The 15,269-nt window shown below is 40.6% G+C and overlaps 1 protein-coding gene across 1 annotated transcript in view; it reads left to right on the forward strand.

Moving 5' to 3' along the window:
* Positions 1 to 209: 209 nt before the first annotated feature.
* LOC134543079 (neuropeptide CCHamide-1 receptor-like) overlaps positions 210 to 15,269 on the forward strand; it is a 145,767-nt gene continuing 130,707 nt past the window's right edge. The window contains exon 1 of the mRNA XM_063387842.1: positions 210 to 303. The gene's annotated coding sequence lies outside the window, so the exon portion shown is untranslated. The remainder of the gene's footprint in view (positions 304 to 15,269) is intronic.

Below are 15,269 nucleotides of genomic sequence, written 5' to 3' on the forward strand. Positions count from 1 at the left end.
CCTTCGTGCGCTCGTGCTTTCATTTGCTATCCTACAGGATTTCGTAAACGTACTGAAAGTTTCCAAAGAGCACTAGACACAGCAGGGACGTGGCGGGACTGAAGAGGAATCAATGGCCGCGCGGCTCGGCTCGGCTCGGCTCGGCTCCGCTCGGGCGACTCCGGCGCGCGGGAAAGACGCGCCGCGCGCGCCCGACGCGGGCCAGTGTCCTCCGGGCGTCCCTCGCAGCTCGCCGGCCCGCTCCGGGTTCACACGGACCGCGGACACGCTCGTGTGCACCGGGCGTCGCCGCCACGCCGTCCGGTGAGTACCGCCTTCCGTCCGTCATGCCATGCGTCCCCGACACACTCAGGGCAAATACAATTAAAAATATGAAATACCAAAAAAAAAAAAAAAAAAAAAAAAATTAAAACTCATAAATATCAACCCCTCTATTTACCCAAGTTATCGAGCCAAAAATATAAATGTTATCAAACAAATTATAGGCTAGTCATTGGCTAATAGTAATAAAAATGCAGAGTACAATTATGCAGAGTTTTACTGAATCATACTTCATCACGATACTTAAGATGGTAATACAGTTTAAAGATTAAAACGGTAAATTAAAATTGAAAAAAAAAACCAGAATAGCCAAAAATAAAAATTTAAATGTGGCCTGGTGGCCACAGCTGTCCGTCCGTGATTTCCTCTCTCCCGAACTCGTTCAACAATATAATATCCATCATTCCCGCCATCATAGCAAACAGATAGCAGAGCAGTTGCTATCCCCTCGTCCATCGCTCATCAGCATCCTTGCAACGTTGCCCTAGCAACACGTCAGACCGTTTGTGATGTCTTCATCTTTAAATCAAGTAACGATGTTACTCCAACGAGCGTGAACCCATCCCCATGGGTAACGTAATTTAACATTTATTCGCTCTCGACGAGCTCGCAAGTTGCGGGAACTAAAATTTCGCGAACGGCACAGCCACGCCGTATGCTATATATTATGAGCAGGGCCTTTTGTTTCGAAGTTTGAAACGAGGAAGTGTTGGCGCCTTGTCTCGGGACAGCGTTGTCGTCACGGGAGGGGCAGGCATGTTTCGCGAAAAGATATGAACACTTATTAGACTGCAACAAGGTACAACCGCACTTGTGGTTTCTTCCTTGTGATTGGCGGCCGTCTGCGACAGAAGTCGTTGCCTTATTTGACCAAGCCACTCAGGACGCGTTTACTTCCACACTGAATCACTGTGATTGGTGTTGTTACAATCGATAACTATCATGGGAGAAACTCCCGCAATCACGAAACACAGACGATGCTAGAGTGTTTTAACTTGCATTTAGTCTCGAAATCTTTTCGCGAAATCTGCATGCCCCTACAAATATGGTAGTAAGGAAAAATGTTGAATACTGCTAAAAAAAACGTGAGATACACCAGTATTCAGGAAGCGCATGCATTCCCACCGCGTTAATCCTTAAACAATCTATCGTTTCCGCACCAACAAAAAAAGCAAAGAGAGAGGCAAAGTGGTTCTAACCCCCTTCCTCACCAAATAAAATTCTGCGCACACTTTTTGCCAGCGATGTCAGCGAACCTGGCGGCATAGGGTGTCTCTACCGTTTCTACAACATGAGTCCAAAAGTGTATTAGACTAGGTACGGTAGTGGCATCTAGAGGCGTGGAGTGGAAAATAGCTGGACAGTGTCTCGCGTTTCGCCAATGACAAGAGACTTTTAGTTTCCCGTGTTGTGTTGTGACAGTTGGCAACGCCCGAGGTTGGGCTCGAACCAGCGACCCCCTCCACTCGTACCCGGCGATCTGGCGCCAGCAGTGACGTGGGCGTCCTTCATTGGCTGGACCGCCGTCCAATGAATATGCGCAGTTCCGGACTTCTATCAATAACAAGTCTAGTACGAACACGAACATTTCTTTACTTTTTTATTTCTGCTAAAAAGAAACTCGCATTATGTGTTGCAGATATTTTACTTCCCAAACATTACCTTTTTTTTATCAACGAAACAAAAAAAAATATTGTACTTATATATTCGTTCGGAATATTGAAAGCCACTGCATTCATTTGAAGACAAATTTCTTCTGAAAAATTCAAACTGGCCCAGATTTACACTCGTACAAACAAACTGACAATCGGTATCATCTCGAGCAAATGAATAGCGTTAAAGCCTTATGTGCACTTACTCATGAGTGTTGCAGGCGATAAATACTCCTGATTGTGTGGTGCTATGTCGACTTGCACTTTCACTTTGCAGAAACGCCTGTACGAATGTTGTCACGTGAGGCAGTCCCAGCTATGTGCTTTATATGCGTATATTTTATTGATTTTTTCCATACATTCCCATGAGCCTGTAATTATGGTTGGTGCCGTAAGGATATGGGACACGTCATTTATACGTGAATAATTGTAATATTTACAGTTTACATTTCCAAGAGGATTCTAGAATTAAAAGTGATACATTGCTAAACTTAAATATAAATTTACAACAAAAAAAGAGCGCGTGTAACTCAGTATATGTAATATAAATGAAACTTCTTTGGCCATTCAAACCTTTACTCGTAAGTATATCGTAAGAGATAAAACTGCAGCGAGAGGAAAAGATATAAAGAAGAAAAATTTTCTGAATAAACATGAATTAACAAAATTATTACTCATTTCAAAATAACTGCTCGGGATATCAATAAATAATGATTAAACAGCAATAAATATTACTCACAGTTAAAAAAATCCAACCATAAAATGTTGTATTAAGATTTTCAGGACCCCAACTATTGCACGAAAACAATTCTAACTACAATTTATACGCTTTAAAAAAAGTAAATCATATTCTGTAAATTTTATTCTCAACCATATTTATAATATTACTTAGTAATACTCATTTTTACAATATAATAACAAGATAACATACATTTCAGAATCCTAACATTTGTAATTATTATTAATTTGATTCAAAAAGAAATAAATAAACATGAATTAACAAAATTATTAGGTACTAACTTCCAAATAACAGGTCAGGACCTAAATTTTTATTGATCAAACAATATTGATTAATTAACAATAAATATTACTCACTGTTTAAATACTCAAACCATAAAGAAAACTTTGAAGAAAATATCATAGCTGTGATTTATTATAATAAATATGTTTTTCATTTAATTTTATATCATGTATAGATTAGATGTGATCAGGCATTTTTATAGACTGAGTTTGTAGTTCTCCAAATGTCACCTTATCATTGAGTTATAGTGCAGCAGGTTTGCCAGTTGGCTACATAGACATGTAATGTATTCATACGCATTGATAATGTTCTGCCGTCGAATGAATGAACAATGAGTAACATGTCCGCCGCTCCGCGACGCGAAATATAAACGGCACGGACCTTCCTCGCAGTAATTATGTACTTTATAACCATATAGCCACAAAGTGAAAATAAAAACAATTAATATTCTACGCACGGGATTTGTTTGGACTTTTTTTTAACTAGCAATTTCTTAGTTGGCCTCAAAATATTTACACGCTTTTGGGTTCATAATTATAATACGGTGTGTAATTTAGTTAGTCAAATAATAATTCATCACAATTAATTACCCTGTCAAACTAAATCGTGAACAATCATCATACCAACAAGAAATATTTTGTTACTCAGCTAAAACAACAAAATGTTTTACGATACTGATTTAAACAAGTAATTAAAATATTCGTACTTGAAGGACACGGTGCACTATAACCTCAAACCCCGTTGTGTTGCCCTCTGCCCAAGTCATAAAAGGCATATTTGATTGCAGCCCCAAATTTTAAACTATTTAATCAAATTGCTCCGAGAAAAGCAAAAAAGGTCTTGAAAAAATATTACATCCCGACTTTGGTCCGATTTTCGACAAAGCATTTTTTTTTTGACGTGATAACGTGTTATAAATCGATGAACGCCGGCTGCACGTACGAAAAAACATGACTAATTGTCCCTTTTCGCCTGAGCCAAGCGTGCAAGAACCGGCCGACCTCCGTGCGAGAAAATCTTCAATAATATCAAACATGTTAATGCGGGCTTTTTAACCAATTGTTCGTGATTATATTTAAACAAATTATTTAAATTAAATTTGCAAAAAACTGTAAATAGGCCTAATATTTGAAAATTAAAAAAGTATGCAATTTTTCATCAATGTTTTCTTATGACGTTATCACGTAAAATTATCGTCCGTAAACCGACTTTACAGACAACCCCCTTTTCCTTTTTTTTTTTTAAATTGTGGACAAATGGTTGAAATTCATCAAACAGTTGGCACCACAACGTATCCTTTTGTCTTTGTGAACTTTGGTCCGCGCCATCCGCAACAGATCGCAGCACCGTGGTCGTCACGCATTTCCGTTCCTTGATTCCCGTTGCGTCAGGGAGATGGTTCCCGCCGACTATACTCACACGGGAAGCCTTCCTTTCACAGACGAGACAGCCAAACGTCCGATCGTGCATCTTCGGGGTTATTTGTTTGTTCATTGTAATTCATGATAACTAATGGTAAATTAGGTTAGGTTAGCTACATTATAAATACTTTAAAACATTGTGGACGGTTGATTTGGTTAGGATAGCTACATTAAAGACACTGTGAAATCATGTAAACGGTGTCCTAGCCCTGGATAGCTACATATTAAAAAGTTATTTGCTAAGCAACCATAAAATGATTTTACAGTATTTTTAATGCAGCTATACTTACCTAATATAACCAACCATCCACAGTGTTTTAAAGTATTTATGATGTAGCTGACCTATCCTAATCGTCCGCAAAATTTAATGCCACACCGGTTTATACAATGAGATATAACGGGGGGAAAAAAGCGAGCATGAACTTGGGGGAACTTCGGGTGTGGCTCTCCTGTGAAATGAAGGCTTCCCTGGCGTACACCGGGGGCCTGAAACAGCCTCGTCTCGCAGCGCGACTGCAAGGTGGAGGCGGCCGTGTAGCGCGCCAGTTGTTTGTTTGAACGGGAGCCGCGCGCGCCGTCAGAGGCGGACGCTGGCCAATTAAACCTCCGTCCACATCGACGGGGTTGTAAATCGGCGGTTTGGCGCGCTAGCCACTGCCAGGGCGCCCGCCTGCAGCCTTTTGCCCGTGGCGGAGAGTGCTTCCGTCGCCCCCACATGCTAGGGGGAACACTAGAAGAAGTACACCTAGGTTTACCCCTACATACTAGGAGGAACACTAGAAGAAGTACACCTAGGTTTACCCCCACATGCTAGAAGGATCACTAGAAGAAGTACACCTAGGTTCACCCCCACATGCTAGGGGGAACACTAGAAGAAGTACACCTAGGTTTACCCCCACATGCTAGGGGGAACACTAGAAGAAGTACACCTAGGTTTACCCCTACATACTAGGAGGAACACTAGAAGAAGTACACCTAGGTTTACCCCCACATGCTAGAAGGATCACTAGAAGAAGTACACCTAGGTTCACCCCCACATGCTAGGGGGAACACTAGAAGAAGTACACCTAGGTTTACCCCTACATACTAGGAGGAACACTAGAAGAAGTACACCTAGGTTTACCCCCACATGCTAGGGGGAACACTAGAAGAAGTACACCTAGGTTTACCCCCACATGCTAGGGGGAACACTAGAAGAAGTACACCTAGGTTTACCCCTACATACTAGGAGGAACACTAGAAGAAGTACACCTAGGTTTACCCCCACATGCTAGAAGGATCACTAGAAGAAGTACACCTAGGTTCACCCCCACATGCTAGGGGGAACACTAGAAGAAGTACACCTAGGTTTACCCCTACATACTAGGAGGAACACTAGAAGAAGTACACCTAGGTTTACCCCTACATACTAGGAGAAACACTAGAAGAAGTACACCTAGGTTCACCCCCACATGCTAGGAGGAACACTAGAATAAGTACACCTAGGTTCACCCCCACATGCTAGGAGGATCACTAGAAGAAGTACACCTAGGTTAACCCTACATACTAGGAGAAACACTAGAAGAAGTACACCTAGGTTCACCCCTACATGCTAGGAGGAAAACTAGAAGTACACCTAGGTTTACCCCCACATGCTAGGAGGAACACTAGAAGAAGTACACCTAGGTTCACCCCCACATGTTAGGAGGATCACTAGAAGAAGTACGCCTAGGTTTACCCCTACATGCTAGGAGGAAAACTAGAAGAAGTACACCTAGGTTTACCCCCACATGCTAGGGGGAACACTATTTGAAGTACACCTAGGTTTACCCCTACATACTAGGAGAAACACTAGAAGAAGTACACCTAGGTTCACCCCCACATGCTAGGAGGAACACTAGAAGAAGTACACTTAGATTCACCCCCACATGCTAGGAGGATCACTAGAAGAAGTACACCTAGGTTAACCCTACATACTAGGAGAAACACTAGAAGAAGTACACCTAGGTTCACCCCTACATGCTAGGAGGAAAACTAGAAGAAGTACACCTAGGTTTACCCCCACATGCTAGGAGGAACACTAGAAGAAGTACACCTAGGTTCACCCCCACATGTTAGGAGGATCACTAGAAGAAGTACGCCTAGGTTTACCCCTACATGCTAGGAGGAAAACTAGAAGAAGTACACCTAGGTTTACCCCCACATGCTAGGGGGAACACTAGATGAAGTACAACTAGGTTTACCCCTACATACTAGGAGGAACACTAGAAGAAGTACACCTAGGTTTACCCCTACATACTAGGAGGAAAACTAGAAGAAGGACACCTAGGTTCACCCCCACATGCTAGGAGGAACACTAGAAGAAGTACACCTAGGTTCACCCCCACATGCTAGGAGGATAACTAGAAGAAGTACACCTAGGTTAACCCAACATACTAGGAGGAACACTAGAAGAAGTACACCTGGGTTTACCCCCACATGCTAGGGGGAACACTAGAAGAAGTACACCTAGGTTCACCCCCACATGCTAGGGGGAACACTAGAAGTACACCTAGGTTTACCCTCACATGCTAGGAGTAACACTAGAAAAAGTACGCCTAGGTTTACCCCTACATTCTAGGAGGAAAACTAGAAGTACACCTAGGTTTACCTCTACATGCTAGGAGGAACACTAGAAGAAGTACACCTAGGTTTACCCTCACATGCTAGGAGGAAACACTAGAAAAAGTACGCCTAGGTTTACCCCTACCTGCTAGGAGTAAAACTAGAAGAAGTACACCTAGGTTTACCTCTACATGCTAGCAGGAACACTAGAAAAAGTACACCTAGGTTAACCCTTACATGCTAGGGGGAAAACTAGAAGAAGTACACCTAGGTTCACCCGGCTTAACTTAGCATTATCAAAGGTTTTAGGGTAAATTAGGAATATTCATTAAGGTTAAATTTGAATCCGTAGATTGCCCGTGTACACTTAGGCACACCCTACGCTGAATGGGTAGTGTTTAGTTGTTGCGTCACTTTTGAGCACGTTAGATTAGGTTGGGGTCAGTTAGTTAGTTGATATATCTATGCAACTTAAGTTATCAATTATTTGTTTGTTTTTTTTTTCTAACTTTTTCTAACTAACTTAACGGGTACACGCCGAATTCAGATTTATTTCAGTTGTCATTCGGTATTTACCACAAAAAAAAAAAAAACCTTGGATATTGCCAAATTGAATCGGGTTAACCCAGGTTTACGTCTTCTTGTAGCACTAACCGTGACATATACTACAGGTGAGACGAATTTGACCAACAAACGTCAGCTGCGGGTTCAGCACGACAATACAAGTGACTCGTGCTCAGAGGCGATACCTCGCTAGGAGCACCAGCCGCACTGACACAGATGGGAATCCATCTTTTCACAGACGAGAGAGACAAACGTCCGATCGTGCATCTTCGGAGTTTTTTTTTTTTTTTTTTCATTGTAAATAAATATGGCGGTGTTGATAAAATGATACTAATGATCAATTAGGTTTGGTTAGCTGCATTATAAATACTTTAAAACATTGTGGACGGTTGATTTGGATAGGATAGCTACATAAAAGATACGGGGAAAAAAAGGTTGCCTGTAAAGTTGGTTTACGGACGATAGTTTAACGTGACAACGTCATAACAAAAAATTGATAAAATGATTGCATACTTTTATGAATAAAATTGAATCATTTTTATCGAATTATCATAATTTGGTATGGATACAAAGAAGGAGTGAAATGAAATCTACAATTTAATTGATAAATTTACTTTTATTTGCACTCATTAATTCAAATATGTTTATTACTTTAATGAACAGATTATTTTAACTATAACTTTTGTACATGTTTGCTATTTAACTTCTTCCAATCTGTGTTATTCTGTTAAGGATAGGACGATGATAGGAAAAGTAGGAAACGAATGGGAGTGTTTCAAGTTTAATGTGCCTCGAGAAAGTCAAATCGATGGTTGTTCCAATCGGTTGGAAGAGATATGGATGCGGCGCAAGCGTACAATGAGCTTAACGGGACACAGCGCAACGGGACAATGTGCGTAACGGGACACTTTTTTCCGTGCGTGCAGCCGGCGTTCGTCGATTTATTAGACGTCGTCACGTCAAAAAGCATGAATTTTTGGGGAACTTCGGGTTCTGGCTCTCTCGTCTTTAAAAAGAAGGCTTCCTCGACACAGATACGCCCCTGACATGGGGGACATTGTGTTTAGGGGGGGGGAGGGGTGGAATTTCCACCGCAACCGGAGCCAAGCGACCCCCCTGCGGTGTGCAAATATAAATAAGTAGGGGTTCATGGGTTGCCGACTCTGCTCGTCTCACCGTGACAGCTGATCACTCTTCCCGGCAGTTCCGCCCTTGGGGGCGGCACGAGATCTCAGAGAACAAGAGGCAAAGAAAGGCCCCTTGCCGCGGGGGGACAAAGAAATGAATAATGACCCGGCCCTGGGAAAGTGTTTCGATCCGAGCTGTATCGCAGCGCGCCGTCAGCAGGCCGGGGGCTGGCGATGGCGGTCAGACCGCCGCCCGTCGCGCTACCCGGGTCGTCGCTCTACCCAGCCACTCAGCACGCGGAGTGGGCAGCCTCCATTTCACGGACGACCCACCTTTCTTAGGAACCAGCACGATTCGAGAGTTGTAGGCAGAGTTGGTGGGTTCCATTATCCTTTGCCTCTTCATCTCCTCGACTTGCTCTCGTATGATTTGCTGTTTCTGTACGGCTTGGTAGGCTTGGCCGATCGTAAACTGGTGTTGGGCTGTTGAGGTGAAACTGATGTTCTGTTGAGGTGGTTTGCTGGGGCCGCTCTCTGACTTTGAATACCTTAATGTTGATTGTTGATGAGACTCAAGAGATGAGGTACTTGGTCTGGTTTTAACTGGTGTGTTACTTCGCCCTCTGTCAAGGGTTGCGGTGTTTCCCAGTTTATGGCCAAAACCCGAAGTTCCCCCCAAGTCCATGCTCGCTTTTTGAAGTGAAACTTCTATTGCGACTTCCAGCAAGGTTGCGTTAAACGTTCAACGCTCCTGGGGAGGGGGAACAGAAAGAGACAGAGCGAGAGTGAATGCGTGGCACTCGAACGCATGCGCGAGCGTTAGCAACGGAGTAGTGTCCAATATTCCAACGAACTAAGTAGAGAGTAAGAAAAAAAATAAAGATCCTGACAGTTTGTAGTGTCGCCATATTTGTTTCATTTTTCAGTACCCTTTTTGTATTTTACAATTTAAATTGCAGAAAAAAAATCATGTTTCATAGACACATAAATAGTGAGTGTGTGTCATTTCTCTATGTCCACGAGGTCTCGCCGTGTCAATTTTCTCCCTGGGGCGAACCCGTCCGCTTAGTTAAATAAACAGCTTTTATCGTTGAATGATTTCATGATTTATTTTAGTTTGATTTGATACAATATGATTTCACTAAAAATCAATTTCTACCCCTTCCTTTTTTCATTTCCATATTACAAAGTTTCACTTCTTCCGCGCGGAGGGACTCCACGCACTATTTTTTTTTCCGTTCTATGTCATTGTATAAACCGGCGTGGCATTAAATTTTGCGGTCGATTAGGATAGGTTAGCTACATTATAAATACTTTAAAACATTGTGGATGGTTGGTTATATTAGGTAAGTATAGCTACATTAAAAATACTGTAAAATAATTTTTTGGTTGCTTAGCAAATAACTTTTTAATATGTAGCTATCCAGCGCAGCGCTAGGAAACATTTTACATGATTTCACACTAGTATCTTTAATGTAGCTATCCTAACCAAATCAACCGTCCACAATGTTTTAAAGTATTTGTAATGTAGCTAACCTAACCTTTTACAATGAACAAAAAAAAAAAACCGAAGATGATTGATCGGGCGTTTGGCTCTCTCGTCTGTGAATAGAAGGCTTCCCACTATTCACTAATGCTTTCGTATACGCCCGAATAACTTGAGTAGTATGTAACTGAGGCTCCTGCGGCAGGCTTCAGGCTGAGGCTTGAGGTGTGCGGAGTCCGCCATATTGAATTCTGACGACCCGGCGGCCTTCTTGGTATCACCTTGACCTTGATCTTTACTTTCATCTTGACATTGAACTTTGACCTCGACCTTGACATTTGATCTCAGTCGCCATCTGGGTTTCCGCCATCTTAGATCACCAAATTTTGGATCCGCCATTTTGAACTCTATAATTTTCCGCCGTATAACATCCACACCCTGGTTTTGCAACTTATGTTACGGCCACCATATTGAAAACTAGTAATTTTTATGATATAAATTTAGGAACGATATTTAAATTTATAATAATTTAATTAATAAAATTTTAATATAAAAAACTTATTTCATTTTGATGATTTTCCGCCATTGAAAATCCTTAATTTTTATTAGATTTCATTGAGAAAAATTAAAAAAAAATTTAAATAATAACATTTTTAATAAAGTACTGGATTGAAACACGGTGACGGTAAAATAAATATGGCGACAGATCCTTCCTCCACGGAAGCCACCGGCAGACTGATCTACCACCACTAATTTTAAATCAGTAATTACGTCAGCCAGTATGTCGTAATGGCAGCCATCTCGTTTTCGTTTGCTAGAGAGCGCTGTCGCTATCACATTAATTTTTGCCCGATATAGTCCAGTATTAATTTATTACTGTGGCGCTCACCATCTTGGAAATCTGTAATTATTAAGGTAGAATAAGGTAGAAATTCAGAAATAAAATTTCTAAAATTCATTAAAAAAAAAATTGGTTGTCTGTAAAGTCGGTTTACGAACGATAGTTTAACATGACAACGTCATAACAAAACATTGATGAAATGATTGATCCAGAAGAAAAGGAAATATCATATTCGGCCTGAGACTGAGCCGTAATATTTTTTGCAACCAAACCATTTAGGCATTAAAAATATTATATAATTTGAGGAAGAATTTTTTATTTTTCTATCTTTTGCATGATAAAATCTACCTCTGCATACTATTATGAATAAAATTGAATCATTTTTATTGAATTATCACTATTTTGTATGGATACAAAGGAGTGAAATGAAATGTGCAATTGAATTAATAAATTTACTTTTATTTGCTTTCATTAATTCAAATATATTTATTACTTTTGAAATGTTGCGTGCGCCGTATTTATTTTTACAAGTACAAAAAGAGTTGTCGTAGCTGCCGGGTTTCGAACCGACAATCATTAGTTTAAGAGTTAGGTACGCTAACCACACGCCCACGAGGCCATACTAAAGTAACGTAGTTTCAACTGTAATATATACATATTTATAAAAACTTTGTTCACGGTAGGGGTATAATATGAACACGATTTTATAGCAAATACGCATCCCAAATATACCAAACTTATTTATAATGTGTTACAATATTTTTTTAAAACATTGTGCAAAAGATCCCGGGTGTAATTTGAATTATTATGTATAACTGTAAAACACCATTGTTGGTTCAAAACGTATTTGAATTTTCAACATTACTTTTGAATAACCATACCGATTGTGCTGAAAATCGGTGGACGATCGTTAAATTACATAATAATAATTCAAACGACGAAAATATGATTGAAAAGTCAAATCGATGGTTGTTCTAATCGAGTGGAAGAGAGATGCCACGCATGCGTACAATGAGCAAACAGAACACATCCGTAGTGGGACATCCGTAGTGGGACACTTTTTCGTGCGTGCAGCCGGCGTTCATCGATTTATTAGACGTTGTCACGTCAATAACGTGTTTGAATTATTATTAGTTCGATTACCCCAGTTTGATCCAAAAAAATTAATTAAAATTACTAAAATAAAGTGACAGGGTCATTCAAAAGACGAAAAGACCCGGAAAAGTTTTAAACTTTTTGTGTTACTGAAAGACGAAGAAATAAAGTAGCTCCATATATAAAGGTCTGGACGGTCAAAATGTAATGGTTAAATAGGTACTAATAAAATTAGTTGTTTTATCGAACTTCTAAAGCATTGTACATCATATGAAAGCTTTTGTTTGTTTCGCTGATTTTTTAAAATATATTTTGTGACATCTCCCGATATTTAATCTATTGAAAATTTACTTGCTTTGACAATACTAATGGAAGTGCGATATTCAATCAAATTTGACAATACTAATGGAAGTGCGATGTCAATCAAATTTGAGCTGTCCTCTTTTTCTGTTACCCCTTACCGAAGAGATTAATTTATAGTTTGAAAGCACGGGTGTACTTCATTAGAGATCAAATTAAGTTTGGACCGTAATATTATCCTCGAACTAAAACAGATACTTAATCTCTTACTAAAAAATTTAAAACGCCACCGCACAGCCACTTAAAAAAAATTATAATTCTTAAAATTGTTTGGTTATGAATAAAATATTTTACGCGCCTGACAATTTATTGTGTCTAGTTGTGTTGTAAAAATGCTTGTCATTAATCATGTATTTTTCTTTCACTGGTAAGAAATCAGCAACACCCTGAAACTGCGCGAGTGAAGAGGCGGGCTATTGGCTGGTTACTGTGTAACTGTATTAATAATTATCTAAGGTCTAGTTTTTCACGTAAACTTGATCCAGTTTTATTATTCGGGTATTTGATGACTGTAGACCGGAAAAAATTCGCGGATTCATTTCACGGTACTGTGGCCGGCAGTTATCTTAGCGTCTCTCAGCGCGGTGGTGCGGGGACAGCGGGACCGGAGAAAGAAGAGGGGGTAAGCAGGCGACACGTAGCCGAGAGCCGTGTAGTGGCTGTTAGGAAAATATCGCCCTTCAGTGTATACCCGAAAATGGAAGGCGAAGGTGGCAGCTCGCAGAGGCGCGGTAAAGTGATACATAGCGGAGAGCGGGAAATAATAAAAACCGTGATGCAGTTTTGTGATGAAGCGAAAAATAAATGTCTGCTCGAGCCTTTACAGAGACAGACGTGTGAGTGTGAGTCAGGATTCGTAAAGTCAGCAAAGAACGACCACATGTCCCACAGACTACGCCAGAAAAATAACAGGTATTTTAAGTATTTAATAAACAATGGCAATATATCTTTACTACTTTACTGTTACGTAGTGTATAGTGGAGTAAAATATTTGGGCAATTAGGGTTGTGTGAGTTGGGTGGCTATTAACAAGTAAGGTCTTGATAGTCTATTGTGGAGAAATGATGAGTATGAAGCGTTGACGAAATGACAGAACGGGGAAAACGGGAGTACCTAGAGAAAGTAATAGAACAGTAGTAATAGTAATTAATTCTAACTTAATTTTGTTTTTCGTCACCTAATACAATCAATTATCATGGAAAGAGAACTTCACACTTACATTAAACAAATCATATAATATATATGAGGTTTTGAAGGTTATAATATGCTTTCTTAAGTGGAAATACAATGCAAATTGTATTTACATTTATAATAAATAATCGATTTTAGGTGCATTAAAAATAAAAAGCCACACATACACAAGCATTTTTTAAATGCCATTAACGTTGGTAGTCAGGTGTTTACTAAACGACTGACATGAAGTTAAAGCAGCAAATATAACATAACAAGCTCCATGTTTACTTAAATGTACATCCAGCGCTAAATGGAACGTTTTAGGTACGGAAACCGGAGAACGATAAGGGCTAGACTGGCTCCTGCGTCATCAACTGTGAGATAGCTTTCGCGCGGAGAGCTACAATTGCGTAATGTTTTGGTCGTTTGCTTTTTCTTGTAAGACTTTTGTTTTAATTAACTTTGAAAACAGAAGGAATTGAGAAGCATAGTTTTAAATTTATTTTACATACTAAGTGACCTAGTTTTCCAAAATAAATCGTGTCTGGTTTTCGCTAGTTACTGAGTTAACATTTCAATTAATTTTGATTAGCATAATGATTAGCAGACACCGTAAGTATATTTAATGGGACAAAGTAAAACGTTGCAGGTTTAGATAATAGTTTGTTACTTTTCCTGACAGATGAGTACAAATATTCGAGCACAACCACTGCAATTTACACAATGTTACACTTATGTAATACAAGTACAATTCATAGGATTTCTCACTTTTGGTTTGGTAACCCAGCGCTCTTAGCCAAAAGGCTATACCGCCATGGGGCCCCCACGGACGTGGATACAGACTTACGTAGTGTAGGAAGTCACGCGCCGAATGTTTTCTGTTCTGCTAGTACAAACCTGGCCGCTGACCTTGACAATAGGGTATCGCTTTCTCTTCGCCCTCCCCTCCTCCAAAACAGGACTAGGGAGCTCAGACGCCAAGATATCTGCCGGGCATAGTAGCTGCTTTTGCCATAGGCTCACAATTCATCTGCCAGCTCTGGGGCCGATGACAAACCTTCAAACCGAAGAAGTATCGAATCACGGGCAGACCAGTTGAGACGACTTCACAAGCCCTGCAGCCAATGAACTGGCGTTGTTTTTTTTTTTTTGGCCGGGTATGCAGAGGGCAGTTTTAAGTCTACCACGAAGGTTCATCGGGACCGCGAATTATTATTTTTTTTTCTGGTGGGTACACCAAGAGAAAGTTTTGTTTGCCTCAACAAAATAGAAGCTAGAAGCTAGAAGCACCAGCTCAGAGGAGACACCGCGCTAGCACAGATACGCCCCTGGCGAGGCGGAAGCGCAGACTTACCGGTGAAGAGACCAGTCACCAGCCCTCTTCAGGCGGGAGCTAAGAGCGGGTCGTAAAGACGGCGCCAGCCTTGATGCGTGACATCAACTCGTCCTTACGACCCGGCTGCTTTCTTCTCAAAGATAATCCGAAATAGCTTAGCTTAAGGTATTTTTATTTAGTCGGCAGCTCAACGCTGTGGGTGGGTTGTTAACCCTCGAACTACCTCATTCCTGGGTAAGGACGCGATAAGAAGTGATTTCGTGATAAATTATTTCCACGCCTACATTCA

The sequence above is a fragment of the Bacillus rossius genome (assembly GCF_032445375.1).
Source record: "Bacillus rossius redtenbacheri isolate Brsri chromosome 9 unlocalized genomic scaffold, Brsri_v3 Brsri_v3_scf9_2, whole genome shotgun sequence".
Lineage (NCBI taxonomy): Eukaryota > Metazoa > Arthropoda > Insecta > Phasmatodea > Bacillidae > Bacillus > Bacillus rossius.